Below are 20,340 nucleotides of genomic sequence, written 5' to 3'. Positions count from 1 at the left end.
TCTTTTTGTGGAAGAGAGAGCCATGGGCTACCTATTAGGATTTCTATTCCTTTGTTGTAATTGAAAGATAAAATGATGCAAGTTCAATTCCCAACCCCAAAGTGCAAGTATGAACTAATAACAAGATTGCAGAATTGAACTTAAACTATGGAAAGCTACAAACACAAGAATAAGACAAGAATGAAAATGCGTACCCGGAGTCAAAATCTGAGTGAAAATGTTCGGGACGGGGGCGTGGGCGCCACTATCCTGATTCTGCTCCTGAAACTGCTGTTTTGCAACCTGAAAAGCTGTCAGAAAAATGCTGAAAATTGCTGTCTGACAGAAGGACCAGGGCGCCCAGTGCCCCTGTCCTAGCAGGACCAGGGCGCCCCACGCCCCTGTCCTAGTCTTTTGCACTGAAATTTGGTGTGGAGTGCTATCTCAACCTGCTTTTCCTGGATCTGCAACCTGCGGCATCGTTCGAGTCCCGAAACTTGCACTTGTATCTGAAAAAGGTGTTTGGGCAGCTATATAGGGTTTTGCCTTAGTCAAACTCCTGCTTCGGTGATTTCCACCTCCACGAATAGCCAAGTTGTATTGTAAAAGTAATGTGTGTGCAGACCTTGTGTGTGTGCAAGATCTAAAATACAAGTAAGCAAACTAGAGCAACCTAGAAAGTAAACCCTAATTGCTTGTAAATGATAATGTAAATGCTCTAAATCAAGATGCAAAGTGATCTAAAACATGAATAAATGAGATATTGAAGCTTATGCAAAGACATGAAAACAACATGAAATCATACCCAACCCCCAAGGGAGGGGTACAAGCCAATCTTCAGTCGGTAATCTCCTATTGTTCTTCAATGTCTTCCAAGCCCTAAATGGATGAATAGAATTGATAAATGCTTGATAGAGGGATGTTGAATGTTGTTGAAGTCTTCAAAGATCTGCTCTTTCACTGCATATGAGGTTCCTGAAAACAAAATTCGGATCCCTTCCAATGAAGAAAGAGAGCTCTTATGTATGAACCCTAGGTCGTAATTTCGTCTTTTGGCCGACCTAGAGATTGAATCTCCCGCCAATTTCTTGGGGTTAAGCTTTATTTTATGATTGGATCGTGCTCCTAAAATTTCGGGAAAAATGTCCAGGACCATGTGCACGCCGGGTGCCATGGTCCCGACAACTTTTCACCAAATTTTCAGGGCCGTCTGATATGATGATTTTAGAGAGAATCCCGAAGTTACAGGTGATTTCAAGATGTTTTGACCCCCGAAATCAAGCCCCCAAGTTCAAAATAGGACTTAATTAGGGTTTTTGATTAAATGATGTATTAGAGGAATAAAATGAAAGGGGCACACTTTAATGAAAAAGGGCCCAACTTTATGATATGGGAGATGATAAAATAGAACTTTAGACCTAATTAATTTAATTAATTAAGTGCTAAAGGGGAAATGTAATGCAAAATGCAAAATGCGCCAAGGCAGGTGCTAAACTAGGTGTGAAATTGTACCACCCTAGCAAGTGCGTACAATTTACGACGCTACATCATCAAAGATTGTCGTCATTTCTCTTTGATAAGTTGCCCCAACATTCTTTAAGCCAAAAGGCATGACGTTCCAACAATATGTTCCCCAAGGATAGGTGAACGTAGTTTTATCTTGATCATTTGGAGCTATCTTGATTTGATTATAGCTAGAGAAATCGTCCATTAATGATAGCATTGCATGACCTGCAGTTAGGTCCACAATTATGCCGATGATGGGCAAAGGAAAGTCATCCTTTAGACAGGCTTTGTTGACATCTCTAAAATCTGTGCATTTTCTGATGCTTCCGTCCGGTTTTGAAATTGGTACAATGTTTGAAATCCATTCAGCATAGTCTATAGGTCAAATGAATCTAACGTCTAATAACTTCTTTAGTTCAACTTTGACCATTAATGTCACATGCAGATTCATCTTTCTTAACTTCTGTTTGACTGTCTTAGCTCTGAGAGCAATAGATAAATGATGCATGATCAAGTTTGGATCTATTCTGGGCATATCAGCATAGGACCAAGAAAAATTGATTTTCTTTTCTTTGAAGAATCTGATAAACTCTGGTTGTTCCTCTTCTGTCAGTGATTCTGCTAGGTGTGTGTTTTTAGTTGTTGCTTCTATACCGATGTTTATCGACTGAGTTGGCTCAATCAATATGGGTGATATTTCTTGATAATATTCTGGAAGAGTGTCAAGTCTCCCATCCTTAGGTGCCTTAAAAAGGTTTTCACCTTCAAATGCGTCCTTTATTTTGACTTTTTTGTGATCTAGTGCTGCCATTGACTGGTTTTCAGCATTAGATCCTTTCTTTCTTTCATTTTTGTGACTGAGAGACTTGGCACTCCCTTGATTGTAGATATCATTATTTTGTTCGCTGGTAGAGCATGTTTTTGGGTTGACTGTACATAGATACTGGACAATGGATTCATCATCTGGGAAAATAGGTATATCATGGTGTTCAGGTTCTTCCCAATCTATGAGATTAGGAAATACAAGAGGTAGAGAGTCATTTGGTGGGTCGAGATCGGCTGTGGTAAGTGTCATGATAGAGGTATCGTTATAGTTGTTTGGGATGTTGGTTAGGTTAATGATATTGTCAAGGTCTTTGATAGTATCATCTTCGATGTAGACTTGTTCGTAGTGTTGCTACTTCTTCTCCTTAGCCTCGTAGATATGTTGTGGTCTGAATTCAAGTAATTGAGACTTTGCACCTTGTCCCTCTTGAGAAAGGGGTGTATGTGAATGGATAGTACCTTCCTTGACATCCTCAATAATATTTGAACAACTACCCCATTCATAGTCATTAGAATCAGTTTCAGCAGTACTATCCCAGAGTCTCTCACTGCTGCTGATAGGTATGTTGTAAGGTGAGAAAAGATCTCTGATAATTAATACCAGTCTTGTAGTTTTTTTTTATTCAGAATCAGAGCCGGCTTGTACCCTTTGCATTTGTTCATATATTGTTTCTCCTTGGAGAGTAGTTATTTCTTCGGGTGGTGACTCTGCCTTGTTTTGAATAGGTTATTGCACATGATGCGCTTTTCTATAAGATGCTTCTTCCCTTTGAATTTCCAGTTCCTCTTGTCGTTTCTCTTTTTCCTGACGTTCTCACTCTTTCCTTGTTGTTTCTACTGCTTGGTGTAGTGCCTCTTGCCATGAGTTCTTATTATATTTCTTCTTTGCTTTCCACTGAGGTTTCTGATACTTATTTTGTTTGTGCCTAGGTGGTATGTTGTGTCCATATCCTAGTCCCGTTTTGTCTCGTGAAAATTGTGGAGGGTCTAGCGGTTCTGTAATGCCTTCTTGATGCTTGCCTATAGGTCCTTCACCGTTGTATCCCATCTGTTGCATGATCAGGAATCCTTTTCCATATTGTTGTGTTGGTATGGCCATCTCTAGAGTAGCAGCTTTGACCTCTTTCTCATCCTTGTATAGCCAACTAAGGATGTCTTTCTCTTCTGATTCATTTGCTAGTGTGCCCAATTGGATAAAATTGCCATCAAATTTGGTGATGGGTTGTGTTGCTTGATGTTTTGATGCGATAGGTTGTCCATGAGATTTTGGTGATGTTGGCAACTTTGATAGACACATGGGTTATAAAGAGTATTCTCCCATGCCTTGGTCTTTGATTTTCATCTTTTGTTTGAAGTCCATGGATAAAGACTTGAGTTTTTCTTGATGATGATCTAATGCTAAGGAAGCTAGAGCTTCCCTACTCTGTAGAACCAGGCTATCTTGAGCTGCCCCCATAGCATTGCAATATTGAAAAGGATTATTATCGGCAGATATGGAAATTTCTTGTCCATTATATGAGAATTTGACACACTGATGGTATGTTGAAGGCACTGCTTGCATTTCATGTATTCAAGGATGACCCAATAGAATATTGTATGTTAAGTCTATGTCTAAGACTTGGCACATAGTATCCCTTTGTATCGGTCCTACCTGAATAGGTAGTACCATTGTTCCTTTGGATGACCTTTCTTTATCATCATAGACCTTGATGGCATTCCTTTGGATGACCTTTCTTTATCATCATAGACCTTGATGGCGATCTTTTTGTTTGGATCAATAGACTGTTCAGAGAAGCCTAATGCACAGATAAGATTTAAAGTACAGATATTGAAACCAACTCCTCCATCTATTAATACTCTTTTAACTCGATATTTATAGACTAAGACTTCAATATGAAGCAGTGTTATGTGGATGACTCAAGGAGACATTATCGTATTCAAAAAAGGTGAGATTATGAGGCCTTGTCATATGAGCCACCATGGATTGGAATTTATCAATGTCTAGATCTTGAGGAACATTTGTTTCAACTAGTGCTTGTTCTAAGATGTCCTTATGTCTTGGCAAGAGTTTGAGTAACTAGAGTATGGATATTTGAGCGGGAGTTCTTTGCAGTTGATTAACCAAATCATATTGAGTCTGGGGGTTAGTGGTGGATGTTGATGTATGACCTTTCAAGATGTATTTTTGAGCTCTGGTTGTCACATTGATTGACGCATGGTCTTGTTTATCCTTGTTTTCTATGACATTTATTTGGTTGTCATCTGTCGATATGTGATTTATGGTGTTATTGTACAGGTGATTTATACGAGCTCCTCTGATATCATTTGATGATGAAGCTCCTCCCTTGTTGTAATTTGGAAGATGATTTTTAAAGGTGTCATGATCACCATTTGTTTTGAGACCATCAACCATTAAATCACCTCTATCGATCATATTCTGAATAATGTTCTTAAGCCTCATGCAATCATTTATGTGATGTCCTTTGTTTTGATGAAAATCATAGAAATGTGAGTCATTCCACCAAGGTGGTTTGACTTGGGGTTCAAATTTGTTTATGGCTGGTAATGTGATAATTTTGCTCGCTAGGAGTTCTTGAAACACTGATTCTAAGGTTTGCCCTAATGGTGTGTAGATACATCTATTTGGGAAAGTGTTGGTGTTACCTCTCTAGTTTGTATTACTTCCTCGGTTAGCATTGTTGCATTGGGTATTGTTATTGTGTTTGAAATTGAAGGTCCTTGATTGGTATTTTGTGGATAAGTGTTAGTGCCTTGATTGACACCTTTTTTATTTTTGTTAGATGTGGATTACCTGATAAAGCTAATACCAGGGTTGTTTGGACTTCATATCATTAGTACCAACTCCTCCATCATTAACAACATTTTTGTTTCATGTCAAAAATCTGGATTTGTCTAAAGTGTTGTTGTTGTTTTGATTGTTAAAGGGGTGAGTGTTGGATGAGTTAGTTCCTTCCTCAAAGAACTTCAATGTTCCTTTCTTGATGCTAGCTTCCTCTACTTGGATTCCGTTTTATATCAACTTGGAAAAAGATGGTATGCATTAGAGCTTGAGTTGATAACTCATCTCACTATTTAGATTGTTGATAAAGATCTCCATCTTTTCCTTTTCAGGTGCATCTCGAGGATATCTTGAAACCATATGCCTCCAACACTGAAGAAACACCATGAATGCCTCATTGTTGTTTTGTTTGGTGTTACATACATCCAACATGGTGATTGTGTGTTGAATATTATAGGAGTACTGTGTGATAAATTTGTTTACCAACTCATCAAATGATCTATGGGAGGTGTAAGTTTAGACAACCATTCCATTGTTTTCCCTCCCAAACTTCTTGGGAATAGCCTCATTAAGTAAGTGTCATCGTGAGAAAACTCTAGGCTTATGGTACAAAATTCTCGAACATGATCACGAGGATCACTTTTACCATTGTATTTATCGTATTTTCGTATATCTAAATTCGACGGAAAAGGTATCATGTTTAATCTCCTGTCAAAGGGATAAGGAAAGATCTCGTCCAAGGAGTATTGCACTGTGGTCCCTTGTTGCATGTCCCGCATTTGCCTTTGCAGTGTTTGGATTTGTTGTGTAAGAGCGTCCATGAGTGAATTTGTATGTCGAGGGAGAGCTTCCTCCCTTTCATTAAGATTATCCCAAGTTCGGGCATGGTTGTGTTCAGGGGTGTTATTTTGTTCATGTATGATTTTCAGGTCATGTGTTTCTTTTTCTTGTTGTTGGTCTTGATAGGTGTAATTTCTAGACCTTGTCCTAAAAATTCTTTCGTTGACATTCCTTAAGTTTTCGATATCAAAATCTTCAAGAAATGTAACTCCTTTGCTAGTTAGCATGAGTATATATTTTTCCTTGTCTGCTTCAATAAGTCTTTCCATGAGCCTTTGGAATGAGGGGTTTTCTTGACACTCTTTGAGAAGTTCCTTGGTGATCTCTATATCTCCCAGATTAGATACTCAAAAGGGTTGGATAATCTACAACCCATACTTGATTCTGGTTGTGATTCACTTTGCTTGTTTCTTTGAGAGCAAGTGATAGCGGGCATTTAATAAATTTCTATTGGAGTTCTTGGTGGTGTTTGATGGTTTAAGTGGATAGAATATGTTCCCCAATAAAAAATTTCTGGTACAAAGGGAGTTTCTTCTTCTTCTTCTCTCTCAAGGGTTGGTGGTTCGGGTCGAGCTTTGTTATAAGTGATATAGATTTGTGGGAACAAAGAGGGGTTGATTCTTCCTCCATGATTTAAGCGTTGGTTGAATGCCACTTTTGAATATAGTCTTTGCTTCTTAAAGGTTCTTTGTCAAACTCGTTTGATTTGCCTTGAATATACAATCACATGTGACACAAGAATGCATGTTGTGATTTAAAAAGTTGACGATTGATATAGAGAAACTTATTCCTTTTTGCAAGTGTCTTAGAACTAGGTTGTCCCTTCTTCAACTTAGTTTTTTGATGAAAACTTGTTCTTCTCAAAATATGAGGAGTGGTCATACACGAATGATCAATGGTTTCCGTTGATGTTGGATTGTGATACTTCTTTTGAAAAATTCAAGTTTACTTTATCAAGTAGAGGTTTAGTTAGATTCGCCTCCACGACAATGTGTGTCAAATGATATGGATAAAAGTCTCCCGATATGGAAACTTGATTTGACAACTTAAGGATTAAACTTGGTATGTTGTTTGTGATAGGATTTGTTAGATGGTGGAACTTTGATCAATGTGATGATACTGCCTGATTTTGGTTGGATGAAGTCTTATCTCGAGCTAGTTTAAGATTCTAAAAAATTGTTCTAAGGATGCTTGCTTGATTTTGGAATTGTTTTCTCTGATAATCTGGTTCAGATTTTGACTTCTGATTTTGACAGAGGACCAAAAAGGGTACTCACAATTGGTGATAAAATTTTCCTGAAATCCCAGGTTTGCTCTCTTTTTTTCTTGATTTTGAATATGCACTAAAGCAGACTGGATGCACTAACAAATGGTCTAGATGCACCACATAAAGCTCTCTATGCACTAAACTACCTCTTTTATGCGCTGACTGAGATTTGTTTGAAACTGTTTTGACTGGAAAGGTTACGTGCTAATATGTCCTTGAAAAACGCTAATGTTTGGGCTAAAAGCGCTAAGATATGCCTCTTATGCGCTAAGCTAATGTTAAAATGCGCTAAGCTGGTATCACAAAGCGCCACTGGAAGTTTACTTAGTCTGAAACTGGTTATGCGCTAAAGTGAAGGCTGAGAGCACTAAGTTTTGGTGCAGATGCGCTACAAAATGGTTGATACGCGCTACGAAGTTGCTCCTATGCGCTAAGTTGGCCTGATTTCTTTGTTTCTGCTGTTTTGGGTTTTTAACACTTGTAATTTTGATGGATGATTTTGTGAAAAATAAATTGTAAACACGACACACAAAAGAGAGAACAAATTTTGCCTATGCTAGACAAATAGTGTATGTTTTGTGAGGATGTGTTCAAATCCTCGATGTTTTCATAGGTTTAGATAACAAGTAAGACAAATCAGATAGACTCTTTATTCAAGGGTCATCAACAATATCATAGCCCACTAGTCTCAATACTCCGTCAGCTCAAACAACCTTGTCACCCCCTAGGGGGCGCCCGTTTTTTTGCCTTTTTCTAGAAATTAACTCAAAGTGAATTGCTTCACAATTGAGTAGTTATCTTGGAGGATATATGGTGAATGATCTTGGGGGTGGATTATTTCCCACCCTTGCACTATGATATTGAAGATGTTTGGATACTGACCCGACTCAAAGTTTCTAGTGCTAAGGTTTTTAATCAGGCTTCCATTTGGTCTTCAATGATAAACTCCCTCGGGAGGCTTCCCAACCTTTAGAACAAAGGCTTTATGTATCTTAAAGATACTAGGGGGAGGCTAATCACTAAACAAAACTATTGAAGGGGACTTTTGTCAGCCTCCACTTTTGATTATAGTGGGTTGGAACACTTGACAATAAAGTCATTTCCCACTTAGGTCGTTCCCCTCTCACCGACCATTTAAATGGCGCTCTAAGAGAAACTCGAGAGCGTAGGCCTGCTAAAGGATTTAAATGCTTGAAATGAAGAAAGCATGAAAGAGTGGTTTGACTTTCTGGTCACCCAGTTAAAGGGAGAGCATATACCTTCTACTTTCGAGACAAGGCACACGTGTTCTTTTTAACCCTTCAAAGCAATGATTGGCTAACTTATACTTGGAGATTTTGCTCCAAAAAGCACGATGTTCTTTTTAACCTTGTATAGAAATGATTTTCTATCTAAAAATTGGAAATCCTGGTCAACAAAAGAAATCCCGATTTTGGTCAACAAAATTAAAGTTGATAAGCAGAAACTTTCCCTTTTGCCTTGCATAAAATAAAGATGAGGTTCTTTTACTTTTTCAATAAATCAAAATGAATCCTTTTAGGCACCAAAGGAAGGTGAAGTTCTTTTTACCTTTGCTAACTGAAAAGTAAATTTGTTGTTCTTTTTACACCCAAACAAAGTGTTTTCCTAACTTGCAAGAATGAAATTTTATACTTTGTTGTTCTTTTTACCCATGCAATAAGGAAAAGATGAAGTTTTGTTTTAAAGACTAAAAGAAAGTATGAAGTTCATTTTAAGCGTCCCAAAATAAATCATGAGGTTCATTTTAAGATTTTGTAAAAAAAGAAGGTGAGTTCTTTTTACTAACTTTGAAAGAGAGTAAAGAAAAACTTAAACTAACTCATGTTGCTCTTGCACAAAAAGGTTAGAACCTGCACAAAATCAGTTAGCAAGAACAATCAAATCCTGAGGGTGGGCTTCACAAGCCTAAAATTTTCCTTCTTTGGTTACAGTTCTGCTTTTTCCTCTGTCAGAGCCATGTGCTAGACTACTGCATAGATGCGCTACATAAAAGTGCAGATGTGCTACATAATGACTTCTATGCACTAAGCTGGTTACCAAATGCGTTACTCTATTTGTCGAATACACTAAGATGATACAAAATAAAACCAGAATATTAGGCGATAATAGAAAGTCTAAATGCATTAGAGAAGAGGTCTAATGTGCTAAACAATATACCAAAAGCACTAACTAAAGGTTTCTACATGCTAAATAAAGGTCCCAGTGTCCTAAACCATCTTTCCTGCGTGCTTGCAATATTGCTCCTGCATAAAAATTGATAAGATTAATGGGGTCTTCCCCCACTGTGGGCACTAGAAATGTGTGCAGGAAATGTGGGGTACAGATACACAAAAGTCTGATTCCAAAAGATCCACACACCAATGGGACTCTTGGTGCAAGTTATGGGAGTTATATTGAATAGCTCAACTTCCCAAGGGGTGTTCCATTGTTCTCTATCTCACAGGATCCCTCAAGTCAATGCCTTTTCTCTCAGATCACTGAGCAAAGTGACTTAGGAATAACAACTCCAAGAATGAGTGATGTTTGACTAATCTAGCATGAATGCATTCTTATATATGTATGATATTGAATCTATGATGATTTAAACTAGCAAAAAAGATGATGATAAGATAAAGGATTAGTGAACTTATCCTAGCATGATATACTAGTCTAACATGGATATGCTATGATATTTAAAATTACTTCTAAAATGCTATTAAGATGATTTTTATCAAAGAGAGGCAAAATGCTTACTAAAATGACTATAGATTAGATGCATGGAACTTGGATTCCTGAAAATGAGAGAATGAGAGCTCTATTTATAGGAAAAATAGGACAATGGATGGTCAAGATTGGATAATTTTATCAAGGGCGAGGATTGAAAGTTAATCAATCCATATTTATAATTCTCACCAATGAAATGGTGACAATTGTCAACAAGAGACTGCTTGAGAGGAGATGTAATAAGCATTAAATTCTTGAGAAGACATGAAGGTTACCTTAGGAGGTAAGGGTTAAGGTTAGGTTAGGGTTATCCATTGGATGAAGATTTTACCCAAAGGATAAACTCTTGTGAAAGTGTTAAAGGGATAACCAAGGTCAAAGCCATGAATGCTTGATGAGACCCTTGGGTTAGATGAGGGTTGAGTTAGAAAGAAAGTCTCTAATCATTTAACAAGGTTGAGTTAACCATTAATGGTTATGAAGACTTTCAGGGTTAACTTGTTGAGGACATAAAGCCTTTAATGGTTTTCAAAGACTTTGAGGGTTTGAGAAGTGACTTCCCCTTTCTTAGGGATGTGACAATATTTAGGAGATAGATTACGCTAGATTAGAAGTGATTAGAAGAATCTAGAAGAGTTTTAGGGAGGCAAGTGGGAGATGTAGGAAAATGCAAGTGGATGGAGGGGAATTTTAATTAAAATAAATTACTTTATTTCAACAAAAATAGATGCAAATTTCATAAATATAAGTGGGGGATTTAAATAAATAAATTAGATTTATTTACTTGCAAGGATTAATTTAATTAAATGTAAATTTAATTAAAAGGGGAGAAAGGAGAATTAATTAAATAAAGTGATTTATTTAATTAAAGTTTAGAAAAAGGCTTAGGTGAACTTAATTAAATAAATTGAGTAATTCATTTAATCAAATAGATGAATATAAAGAATTTAATTAAATAGAGGAATGAGGTTAAAATGAATATTAAATATTCACTTAGGAAAGTGGTCAGATTTATACGTCTACAACTAGCACATGAAAGTTCACACTACCCAACACTTTTCACCAACTCAAACACCAGTCATCAAACAATCAGGGAGAGATCATTTTTCATACACCTTCATCACATTTCACTTTCTTTCATGTACACATACATCCATACACACACCTCTATTTATATCATCCTCACATATGCAAAGTTTTATAAGGTTGGCTAAGCATTTCAACCGAACACAACTCTAATTAGGTTGGAACTAAACATTTATGCAGTGGAAAAGAACGTAAAGTAAACCACAACACCTCTTAATTAGGACCAAAATATACATTAAACACATTATACAACTATCCATAATCAATAGATCAATAATATGAGGGAAGAAGCACAATGTTGTGTTGCACTTGGGCTAATTGGTGTAGTTTGGCTGAACTTAGTTTGGCCAAACTATTTTCTTGTCATGTGGTGTGCGTTGGTGTAGTCGTGGCGCCTAGATGGTACCAAGAGTTTGGTCGAACTCAGTTCGGTCGAACTCAGTTCGGTCGAACTTAGTTATAACTATCAAGAGTTCAACTAAACTCGCCTATGTGTCAAGTGATGTGACAACAAAATTGCCATTTTGTCTGCATTTCTAAAACTTTTCACTTTTGCTCTATTTTTCTTTAGGCAAATAGTTTAAAAAAAAAAAAACCCTTTTGTAGAACTCAAAGTTAGGAATCTCGACGTATAATTTTTTAATATTTTGATTAATTTTAATATTTTGATTTTTTAAACATTGTAAGTAGGTTTCTAAGTTCAAAAAGAGGTTGATTTGAAATTAAAAAAATATTCAATGATATTAAATTTTTAAAAAAAATATTTTTCACTAGATGAAAGAATCTTCTCCAAAAGGGTATAAGTTTTTTTTACTGATAAATTTAGTAGACAAAAGGTGATGCCGAATGAAAACTACCAAATTCAGCTATGTTGGACTTACAAATATTATTACGAGAAAAACATACATCCAAATTTAATTTAATTTTTTTTAGCACTCCATATATATGTCCTCTATTTGGAAAAAAAAATAAAAATTCCCTTTTAATTTTTGAAGAAGTTGAGAAATACAACTTCAGAGATCCCAAGAAGACCTGTAAGCAAAATACCCATCACAAGAGAAGAATTGAGGCAAAACATAAATAATGACTCTAAAGAAAAAGATTATCGTTCAGAGAGGGAATCAATTAAACGAACAAGTACAATACAATCCTTATAGAAGGATATTAGCAACCCTAAAGGTGTGCAACCCTAAATATGAGCAACCCTAAAGAAACCCTAAAGGGATAATGAGTATTTAATAGTTAGAATAATTATTCAATACCTACAATATTATTAAATGCCTAAGTTTAGCTTAAGCATAGAGTATAATAGACTAATGTGTGGGGGAAAAAGCGAGACTAGGTTAACATGCCCTAATCCTACCTCTTGTCACACATTACGGAATACGAAAGAGCCTAGAGGTATCACACAATTGGCTACTTCTTTTTGTGAAAGAGAGAGACACGGGCTACCTATTAGGATTTCTATTCCTTCGTTGTATTTGAAAGGTAAGATTATGCAAGTTCAATTCCTAACCCTAAAATGCAAGTATGAGCTAACAACAAGATTGCAGAATTGAACTTAAACAATGGAAAGCTGTAAACACAAGGATGAAACAAGAATGCAAATGTGTACCCGGAGTCAAAATCTGAGTGGAAATGTTTGGGACGGGGGCACGGGCGCCACTGTCCTGATTCCGCACCTGAAACTGCACCTGAAACTGCTGTTTTGCACTCTGGAAAACTGTCTGAAATGCTGTCTGTCAAGAGGACCAGGGCGCCCAGCACCTCTGTCCCAGGGACCAGGGCACCCAGCGCCCCTGTCCTGACAGGACCAGGGCGCCCCACGCCCCTGTCCAGGTATTCTGCTCTGCAATTTGGTGTGGGGTGCTGTCTCGACCTGCTTTTTCCGGATCTGCAACCTGCGGCATCGTCCGAGTCTTGAAACCTGCACTTATATCTGAAAAAGGTGTTTGGGTGGCTATATAGGGTTTTGCCTTAGTCAAACCCCCGCTTCGGTGATTTCCACCTCCACGAATAGCCAAGTTGTATTGTAAAAGTAATGTGTGTGCAGACCTTGTGTGTGTGCAAGATCTAAAATGCAAGTAAGCAAACTAGAGCAACCTAGAAAGTAAACCCTAATTGCTTGTAAATGATAATGTAAGTGCTCTAAATCAAGATGCAAAGTGATCTAAAGCATGAATAAATGAGATATTGAAGCTTATGCAAAGACATGAAAACAACATGAAATCATACCCAACCCTCAAGGGAGGGGTACAAGCCAATCTTCAGTCGGTAATCTCCTATTGTTCTTCAATGTCTTCCAAGCCCTAAATGGATGAATGGAATTGATAAATGCTTGATAGTGGGATGTTGTAAGTTGTTGAAGTCTTCAAAGATCTGCTCTTTCGCTGCATATGAGGTTCCTGAAAACAAAAATTCTGATCCCTTCAAATGAAGAAAGAGAGCTCTTATGTATGAAACCCTAGGTCGCAATTTCGTCTTTTGGCTGACCTAGAGATTGAATATCCCGCCAATTTCTTGGGGTTAAGCTTTATTTTATGATTGGATCGTGCTCCTAAAATTTTGGGAAAAATGTCCAGGACCATGTGCACTCCGGGCACCATGGTCTTGACAACTTTTCACCAAATTTTCAGGGCCGTCAGATATGATGATTTTAGAGAGAATCCCGAAGTTACAGGTGATTTCGAGATGTTTTGACCCCCGAAATCAGGCCCCCAGGTTCAAAATAGGACTCAATTAGGGTTTTTGATTAGATGATGTATTGGAGGAATAACATGAAAAGGGGCACACTTTAATGAAAGGGCTCGACTTTATGATGTGGAGGATGATGAAATAGGACCTTAGACCTAATTAATTTGATTAATTAAGTGCTAAATGGGAAATGCAATGCAAAATGCAAACTGCGCCAAGGCGGGTGCTAAACTAGGTGTTAAATTGTACTGCTTTAGCAAGTGCATACAATTTATGACGTTACATTTAGCCCCCACTTTAGCGGTCATATGAGTACTACGTGCATATGCAAGCTAAAGTACAGAAAGTAAACATCATTTGAAAAAGGATATATCCATAAGTTGTCGGATGAAGCCCCCAGCGGTATCTGCAGTACACAGTTAGGAACCACACCCTACAAAACACACGTTAGATCACAAAATCACCTAATGCTTACTGAGGAAATTGATGAAATTTGCGAGTAGCTATATGCCCCCCCCTGTTTCGACTTGCTTATTAGGGAGGTGAAACAGGGTAGCATGTTTACTTACGACAAATTGTGTAAGAGAGTATTGATGAGGGATGTTCACTAAAAAGGCTTCATCAGAGCACTTTTTGGAACATCCCAAGAGTAGGGGAGCGAAAGTACGATTCCTACGCAACAAACGGTTCGAAAATCGCATCTCCCAAACTCAAGTTATGATGAAATGAGTGATAGAGGAAAATTAGGGTTTTGAAAGTAAATGTAAAAGAATGAAAGTATATACCTTTGAAAGTGACATTTGCATTCGTCACTTTGTTGATTCTAAGTACTGTTCATTGCAATAGAGCCCACATAGCCATCATCATGCCTTCACGACGACTGGAGCATCCCATGAGGATTGAGATCATGCGACAGGCCATGATCGACGACGAGCCATTGGATGAGGTGAGTTGACTGAACTTTGACTTTTGATTTTCTGCATTTTGACTTTCTGTGATCGTTTGCGGGCCCTGGAATCTGACCGTGGGTCCCACACAGGGCGCCATGGTCCCTTCAGGGCGCCATGGTCCCAATCAGGACTTGGCGAGAGATACCAGGGTTAGCATACGATGTTCGACAGTTTGCATGAATGAATTTGATGATTGAATACTGATTACGGTTATGTTTTTGTGGTGCAAGGTCTCCCGTACATGAGAGAGCACACGGTGGGGCAGATTCTTCGCAGTTTGCGAGATCAAATTCCTCGACTTACTCAGGCAGAGAGAGACACATTGTCGATAGTAGGTTTGTGGTCTATGATTCTTATGCCGGCCATCCGATTTCATCCCGCGATGTTGATGGCACTCATGGAGCGATGGGATCTTGACACATGCACGTTCCAGCTTCCAGTAGGGGAGATGACGGTGACACTTGAGGATGTGTACCGCATTCTTCGCCTACTGATCAGAGGAGCTACTGTGACATATGCGACCAATCGGTCAGTAGAGGATTATCAGAGGGAGCAGGTATATTGCATAGGGAGAGTCATGCTGAGTGAGACGAGAGGTCGCATCATGGTCAGCTGGCTCTTACATCCTACAGGAGAGGTGCCCCTCATGAGACGTCTTATGATAGCCATCATTGCACTAGCTATCTGCCCTAACGGGCGAGGTACACACATGCATGGGGGTCTCACATGGTGCATCAGGGCTATGGAGAGACACAAGAGAGTATATTCCTGGGGTCGGAGTATGCTTGCACATCTCTATCACGACCTCGAGGAGTATGTTTTCGGACAGTGTTGCAGCTTGATGACATGCACACTTCTGCAGGTGTGGATATTTGAGCACTTTACATGCACCAGGCCTGTCGGCTATCCGATGAGTACGGCTAGCGAGCGACCTAGGGTATTTGCTTATCCACTCACCAGCGAGTGGAGATTTGGAGATCTATTGTATTGGAGAGTGATAGTTGACAGATTGATAGCTGAGGTGACCATGTGGAGACCATATCTGCGGATGCACAGATGGGATGGGATAGAGAGACAGTTAGCATGCCTACAGAGGAACTACCTACTGAGAGGACGATATCCCCACATCATAGTCCCATTCTACTTTGACCGAGTACGGAGGCAGTTTGGGCTAGAGCAGTGTGTTCCAGCCGATGTGCCCATCTACACTCGACACTCCCGAGTCCTTCCGAGACCCAGAGCAGTAGTGAGACCGATGATAGACGATATCGAGATCACAGATATAGAGGGATCCGACCAGGATGTGGTCACTGATTATGCTGCAGATCCCAGGGCACAGCGCAGGTATCTCTCATGGTTTATGAGATCATACCCAGGGCCTATCTTTCCACCAGATCATCCGACAGGCCATCCGGGCCCATGGAGACATGGAGATCGAGATGAGGATCAGGGATCCAGGTCGGAAGAGGGAGAGGGTCATGAGGAGGCAGGAGATCCTGATCTGCCTATAGGAGATCAGCCTAGTGCCGAGGAGGAGGACGGGGATGACGACGAGGAGGAGAGAGATGATGATGAGGAGAATGAGGATACAGATGAGGATGGGGATGACAAGGAGGAGGAGGATAGAGGTGATGAGGAGGGGTCAGATGCTGCTCCCCACCATTCAGGAGATGATACCATAGCCCTGGATCCTCCTCTTACTTCCCAAAAGGGGGAACATGAGGTGATACAGAGACTTGTTTCTAGTACGGGCCAGCCTACACCCATTGTGCACAGATTGTTCGAGCATGGGGAGCCTAGTAGTTCCCAGTCACAGATGCTACCATATCACAATCCCTACTGGCGCGAGGGAGATCCAGGTATAGTAGGTTTATATTGATTGATTGATGTTTTGATGATATAAAATGGTACTAACACAAAATCTGTTCCACTGCTACAGCTAATGTGCAGGAGTGGCGCTCCTTGATCCAGCAAGTAGTGACAGATATCTCCACGACAGCGCAGATCCCTAGTTCCTCACAGGTTGCTTATAGACCTCAAGGGAACGCGGGTCGGCATGATGATTTGTTTTCCCCATTTCGAGTATAGGTAGAGATATGGAGGGAGAGAGAGCGGGCTCTATCAGAGGACCTTCAGTGAGCACAACGTGATCTAGCAGCAGCTCAGGCCGAGGCTACCTTGTATCGTGCTATCCTTATGGATAGGGATCATAGGAGTTCCTCTCAGAGCCATTCATGATCTATATCACGGTATACGCCTATGGGTCCACTTGCACGGCCAGATTAGGAGGGAGCATCTAGTCGTCACTCTCCGGCCACCAGCCCTAGGGATAGAAGATGATTCTATGATGTAGGGTAGGTCATATTTTGGGTGTATAGGGACCTACCTTTGTATACTGATCCACACACACACACACACACACACACACACGCACACACATATATATATATATATATATATATATACATGCTTCCTTGTTTCAAACGTGTTATCTTTAATGCCTAAACAATGTGTATTGTGATTAAAGTTAATACATTTGGTAAGTGTACATGTATGTTCCGAATTTAATTTCCATGTGATTGATTTCTCAATGCTCCATGATTAAATTGATACATGTGTGACTTTAAAATATTTGATCAAGTACTATATTGATGATAAGGAAGAAAGTATGTATTAAGCCTACGAATCATATAACCAATGTGATTTAATTTGAAATTTAAACACAACATGACATGATTCAACTTAACACATAAAAACATTGTATAATATGTCAACATAATGAAAATGTAAATCTTTTGTAATTTACATAAATGAATTCAAGACAAACCATAAAGTAAAGACACATGCTTGTCAGGAACAAAGCAATATAGATTTAAACAAAACATCATTTAATTCTATTTTCTCTAACCAAAGACATGTTAACATATTATCCAATTTTGAAGAAGTGAGAAAGGAAATAGATAAATGATAAGGAATGAGGCATTAAGCATAGTATCTATGCAAGTGCATAGGGTTTATAGGGTCTTTAAGAGGCGTACCATCTACATCCGCTATTTTGTAAGCACCTGATCCATAATCTTCAATAACGATATACGGTCCAAGCCAATTAGGACTGAATTTTCCCTTTTCTTCAGGTAAGGCATTCACATTGCACTGATTCTCATAGAGCACTAAGTCACCCACTGAGAAGGAACGTCGAATAACCTTATCATTATAGCTTCGTTGTAGAGTTTTGTGATACGCTTGAATATGCTCAAGAGCATTTATACGCTGTTCATCAAGCATCTCAAGCTATTGAAGTCTTTGTTCTCTATAGGAGTCATCATCTATTATACCTTTGAGAGAAACTCTAAGTGATGGAATCTCTAATTCTAAAGGCATAATAGCATCAGCACCATAAACAAGATTATAAGGAGTAGTTCCCGTGGTAATTCGTACACTCGTTCGGTAGGCCCAAAGAGCATAGATTAGCTGAGTACTCCAATCCTTACCATGCTTGTTCACGGTTTTGCGAAGAATTTGCTCGATTATTTTATTGGATGATTCAGCTTGACCATTTGATTGAGGATAGTATGGTGTAGAAAATTGATGTTTAATATGATATTTCTCGAGGAATTGCTTCACGTCTTTATTCTTAAATGATGTCCCATTATCAGATATTATAGTGGAAGGTATCCCAAATCGAGAAATAATGTTTTCTAGAAGAAATCGACAAATCACTTCGGCTGTAGTGGAGCGAAGAGGAACAACTTCTACCCACTTTGTAAAGTAATCTATTGCAGTTATAATGAAAGTATGTCCTTGAGATGAAGGAGGAGAGATTTTACCGATGAGATCCAACCCCCATGCAGAGAAAGGCCAAGAAGCTACCTGAGAACGGAGTTCTTGGGCAGGAGCATGAATCAAATTATTGTGTTGTTGACATTGATGACATTTCTTAACAAATGAAAAAGAATCCTGCTGCATAGTTTGCCAATAATATCCCATACGAAGTAATCTTTGAACCAATGATTTACCTCCAAAATGCCCCCCATAGGCACCTGAATGCGTCTCTTCAAGAGCAATAGGGATTTCTGATTTGTTAAGACAGTGAAGGAGAAGACCGTTATAACCCCTTCGGTAAAGAACATTAGAAAGAATGATATACCTAGTGGACAACTTGCGAACTCTAGCCCTGGTGTTCCTATTAGCGGAATCAGGAAAGGTACCATCAGTCAAGTATCTTACAATATGTGAGTACCATTCATCTGAGTCTATGAAGTCGCAACATGTCACCAGGCTGAGATCATCTACAATAGCTGGAGAAGTAAGGTTGTGAATAACAAATTTAAGATCAACCACAGGGTCCTCTAAAGATACAAGAGAAGCCACACATGCCATTGCGTCCGCATGTCGATTATCTTTTCGAGGAATAGGTTCTATGGTGTAAGAATCAAATTTTTGTAACAAAGAGATAGCAAGGTCTTTATATTGTGATAACTTGTCTTGTTTTGCTTGATACAGTCCTGTTACTTGTCTTATAATCAGTTGAGAATCTCCAAAAATATGTATGTGTTTTATATTCAGAGCTAAGGCTGCCTTTATTCCTGCTATAAGAGCCTCATACTCAGCAATGTTATTGGTACATAGGAAATTGAGACGATAAGATAAGGGAATAGACTTCTTTGTAGGAGAAATCAGAACAACACCTGCCCCCGATCCCGTACGACACTTAGAGCCATCAAAGTATAACTCCCAAGTTTCATCTTTCTCTGTACAAAGAATGAAGTCGTCAGGAAAAGACCCAGGGTTAGGGAAGGAGAAAGGTGAAGGGGCCTCAGCTAAGTGATCGGTCAACGCTTGCCCTTTAATTGCTCTTTGTGAAACAAATTTAAGGTCAAATTTAGTTAACATCATAACCCACTTAGCTAGGCATCCTGATAAATCAGTTTTAGAGAAAAGATGCTTCAAAGGATCAAACTTTACCATGACGTGGACTTCTGAGTTTAAGAGATAATGTCTCAATTTCTGAGTCGCAAACACCAAGGCCAAGCATTGTTTTTCTATCGCAGAATATCGGGTCTCATAATTGAGTAAGGTATGACTTATATAATAAACCGAACACTCCTTACCATCTTTATCATGTTGTGCCAATAATGCTGCAAGAGCATGAGAGGACGCAGCCGTATAAATAAGGAAGGGTATAGAAGATTCAGCCGGTCGAAGGATAGGAGGATTAGCTAGATACATTTTTAAATCTTCAAATGCTTGCTGACAATCTTCATTCCATTGAAAAGTGATATTCTTTTTGAGAAGTTGAGTAAAAGGAAAGGTACGATCCGCAAGTTGAGATACAAACCTACGAATAGCTTGAATCTTTCCTTGTAAGCTTTTGAGTTGAGACACATTTCTAGGAGGTGGCATGTTGATAATAGCATCTATTTTCTTAGTAGCCACCTCAATCCCACGATGCGAAACTATGAATCCTAATAGTTTTCCACTATCCACACCAAAAAGAAATTTTCGGGGATTCAAGCGCATGTGATATTTACGAATTCTTTCAAAGATTTGACGAAGGATTTTAATATGATCTATGCAAAGAATGGATTTGGCTAAAACATCATCAACATAGTCTTCTAAAATCTTATGCATGTAATCGTGAAAGATAAGGGTCATCGCTCGTTGATAAG

The sequence above is a fragment of the Cryptomeria japonica genome, chromosome 7 (assembly GCF_030272615.1).
Source record: "Cryptomeria japonica chromosome 7, Sugi_1.0, whole genome shotgun sequence".
Taxonomy (NCBI): domain Eukaryota; kingdom Viridiplantae; phylum Streptophyta; class Pinopsida; order Cupressales; family Cupressaceae; genus Cryptomeria; species Cryptomeria japonica.
This window is presented reverse-complemented; position numbering follows the sequence as displayed.